Here is a 4,086-nt window from a genome sequence, read left to right as displayed (position 1 = left end):
ACCTCACTGGCGTTTAAACGCCAGTGGGTTCTTCCTCCAGGGTGTGCTGTTTTTCTTCCTGTTTTTGCTTTTTCAATTGATTTTGTGACTTCTCATGATCATCAACCTACAAAAACATAAAATAACAAAGGAAAATAGTTAAAATATAACATTGGGTTGCCTCCCAACAAGCGCTTCTTTAATGTCAGTAGCTTGACAGTGGGCTCTCATGGAGCCTTACAAAAGCTCAGAGCAATGTTGGAACCTCCCAACACCAAACTTAGAAGTTGAATGTGGGGGTTCAACACCAAACTTAGAGTTTGGTTGTGGCCTCCCAACACCAAACTTAGAGTTTGACTGTGGGGGCTCTGTTTGACTCTGATTTGAGAGAAGCTCTTCATGCTTCCTCTCCATGGTGACAGAGGGATATCCTTGAGCCTTAAACACAAAGGATTCTTCATTCACTTGAATGATCAGTTCACCTCCATCAACATCAATCACAGCCTTTGCTGTGGCTAGGAAGGGTCTGCCAAGGATGATGGATTCATCCATGCATTTCCCAGTCTCTAGGACTATGAAATCAGTAGGGATGTAATGGTCTTCAATCTTCACCAAAACATCCTCTACAAGTCCATGAGCTTGTTTTCTTGAATTGTCTGCCATCTCTAATGAGATTCTTGCAGCTTGTACCTTAAAGATCCCTAGCCTCTCCATTACAGAGAGAGGCATGAGGTTTACACTTGACCCTAAGTCACACAGAGCCTTCTTGAAGGTCATGGTGCCTATGGTACAAGGTATGGAAAACTTCCCAGGATCTTGTCTCTTTTGAGGGAATTTCTGCCTAGACAAGTCATCCAGTTCTTTGGTGAGCAAAGGAGGTTCATCCTCCCAAGTCTCATTTCTAAATAACTTGTCATTTAGCTTCATGATTGCTCCAAGATATTTAGCAACTTGCTCTTCAGTGACATACTCATCCTCTTCAGAGGAAGAATACTCATCAGAGCTCATGAAGGGCAGAAGTAAGTCCAATGGGATCTCTATGGTCTCATCTTGAGCCTCAAATTCCCATGGTTCCTCATTGGGGAACTCAGTGGAGGTCAGTGCATGCCCATTGAGGTCTTCCTCAGTGGCGTTCACTTCCTCTCCTTCCTCTCCAAATTCGGCCATGTTGATGGCCTTGCACTCTCCTTTTGGATTTTCGTCTGTATTACTTGGAAGAGTACTTGGAGGGAGTTCAGTAACTTTCTTGCTCAGCTGTCCCACTTGTGCCTCCAAGTTCCTAATGGAGGACCTTGTTTCAGTCATGAAACTTTGAGTGGTTTTGATTAGATCAGAGACCATGGTTGTTAAGTCAGAGGGGTTCTGCTTAGAATTCTCTGTCTGTTGCTGAGAAGATGATGGAAAAGGCTTGCCATTGCTAAACCTGTTTCTTCCACCATTATTGTTGTTGAAACCTTGTTGAGGTCTCTCTTGATTCTTCCATGAGAAATTTGGATGATTTCTCCATGAAGAATTATAGGTGTTTCCATAGGGTTCTCCTAGGTAATTCACCTCTTCCATTGAAGGGTTCTCAGGATCATAAGCTTCTTCTCCAGATGAAGCATCCTTAGTACTGCTTGGTGCATTTTGCATTCCAGACAGACTATGAGAAATCAAATTGACTTGTTGAGTCAATATTTTATTCTGAGCCAATATGTCATTCAGAGTATCAATCTCAAGAGCTCCTTTCTTCTGACTTATCCCATTGTTCACAGGATTCCTTTCAGAAGTGTACATGAATTGGTTATTTGCAACCATTTCAATTAGCTCTTGAGCTTCTGTAGGCGTCTTCTTCAGATGAAGAGATCCTCCAGCAGAGCTATTGATGAGCGGATAATTTATACACTTTTTGGCATTGTTTTTAGTATGTTTTTGGTATGATCTAGTTAGTTTTTAGTATATTTTTATTAGTTTTTAGTTAAAAATCACTTTTCTGGACTTTACTATGAGTTTGTGTGTTTTTCTGTGATTTCAGGTATTTTCTGGCTGAAATTGAGGGACCTGAGCAAAAATCTGATTCAGAGACTAAAAAGGACTGCAGATGCTGTTGGATTCTGACCTCCCTGCACTCGAAGTGGATTTTCTGGAGCTACAGAAGCCCAATTGGCGCGCTCTCAACGGCGTTGGAAAGTAGACATCCTGGGCTTTCCAGCAATATATGATAGTCCATACTTTGCCCAAGATTTGATGGCCCAAACCGGCGTTCAAAGTCACCCTCAGGAATCCCAGCGTTAAACGCTGGAACTGGCACCCAAATGGGAGTTAAACGCCCAAACTGGAATAAAAGCTGGCGTTTAACTCCAAGAAGAGTCTCTACACGAAATTGCTTCATTGCTCAGCCCAAGCACACACCAAGTGGGCCCGGAAGTGGATTTTTATGTCATTTACTCATCTCTGTACACCCTAGGCTACTAGTTCTCTATATATAGGACCTTTTACTATTGTATTTTTCATCTTTGGACATCTAGTTCTTAGATCATAGAGAGTTTTTGATCATGTTTTATGATTGAACTCACTTTGGGAGGCTGGCCATTCGGCCATGCCTAGACCTTATGCTTATGTATTTTCAACGGTGGAGTTTCTACACACCATAGATTAAGGTGTGGAGCTCTGCTGTACCTCGAGTATTAATGCAATTACTATTGTTCTTCCATTCAATTCCGCTTGTTCTTGTTCTAAGATATCACTTGTTCTTCAACTTGATGAATGTGATGATCCGTGACACTCATCATCATTCTCACTTATGAACAAGGTGACTGACAACCACTTTTGTTCTACAAGCAACCAAGGCTCTAGTGAATATCTCTTGGATTCCTGATTGCATGATGCATGGTTGATCGCCTGACAACCGAGTGCTCGCCTGACAAACGAGCCAACCATTCCGTGAGATCAGAGTCTTTGTGGTATAGGCGAGAACTGATGGCAGCATTCAAGAGAATCCGGAAGGTCTAAACCTTGTCTGTGGTATTCTGAGTAGGATTCAATGATTGAATGACTGTGACGTGCTTCAAACTCCTAGCAGGCGGGCGTTAGTGACAGACGCAAAAGAATCAATGGATTCTATTCCGGCCTGACCAAGAACCGACAGCTGAATTCCGCGTGCTGTGACAGAGCATATGCAATCGTTTTCACTGAGAGGATGGGAGGTAGCCATTGACAACGGTGAAACCCTACACAAGCTTGCCATGGAAAGGAATAAGAAGGATTGGATGAAGACAGTAGGAAAGCAGAGAGACGGAAGGGAAGGCATCTTCATGCGCTTATCTGAAGTTCCTACCAATGAATTACATAAGTATCTCTATCTTTATCTTTTATGTTATTTTCGTTCATCACCATATCCATTTGAGTCTGCCTGACTAAGATTTACAAGATGACCATAGCTTGCTTCATACTAACAATCTCCGTGGGATCGACCCTTACTCGCGTAAGGTATTACTTGGACGACCCAGTGCACTTGCTGGTTAGTTGTGCGAAGTTGTGTAATGCCATGGAATTGAGCTACCAAGTTTTTTTGGAGTTCATGACCGGGGATTATGAGAGTTGTGAAAAGTATTGTTCACAATTTCGCGCACCAGCTATCCAAAGACATCTAGGATAGTTCAGAGAGACCATCATAGAAATACCTATGATGCTCCATTCAGAAAGCATGTCAGAAGGACATTTTCTGATCAATTGTTTGTATCTTTCCCAAGCTTCATAGAGGGATTCTCCATCCTTCTGTCTGAAGGTTTGGACTTCCACTCTAAGCTTACTCAATTTTTTGAGGTGGAAAGAACTTTGCCAAGAAGGCATTGACTAGCTTTTCCCAAGAGTCCAGGCTTTCTTTAGGTTGTGAGTCCAACCATGTTCTAGCTCTGTCTCTTACAGCAAAAGGGAATAGCATAAGTCTGTAGACTTCAGGGTCAACCCCATTAGTCTTGACAGTGTCACAGATTTGCAAGAATTCAGCTAAGAACTGATGAGGATCTTCCAGTGGAAGTCCATGGAACTTGCAATTTTGTTGCATTAGAGAAACTAATTGAGGCTTAAGCTCAAAGTTGTTTGCTCCAATGGCAGGGATAGAGATGC

At 42.4% G+C, this 4,086-nt stretch overlaps 1 non-coding gene across 1 annotated transcript; it reads left to right on the top strand.

Moving 5' to 3' along the window:
- The first annotated feature begins 3,660 nt into the window (after window positions 1-3,660).
- LOC130959899 (small nucleolar RNA R71) lies at window positions 3,661-3,768 on the top strand. Its single transcript, XR_009078890.1, has one exon. It is a non-coding gene; the product is annotated as a small nucleolar RNA R71 (small nucleolar RNA).
- Window positions 3,769-4,086: the final 318 nt, after the last annotated feature.

The sequence above is a fragment of the Arachis stenosperma genome, unplaced genomic scaffold, assembly GCF_014773155.1.
Source record: "Arachis stenosperma cultivar V10309 unplaced genomic scaffold, arast.V10309.gnm1.PFL2 arast.V10309.gnm1.Scaffold_100025, whole genome shotgun sequence".
Lineage (NCBI taxonomy): Eukaryota > Viridiplantae > Streptophyta > Magnoliopsida > Fabales > Fabaceae > Arachis > Arachis stenosperma.
This window is presented reverse-complemented; position numbering and strand designations above follow the sequence as displayed.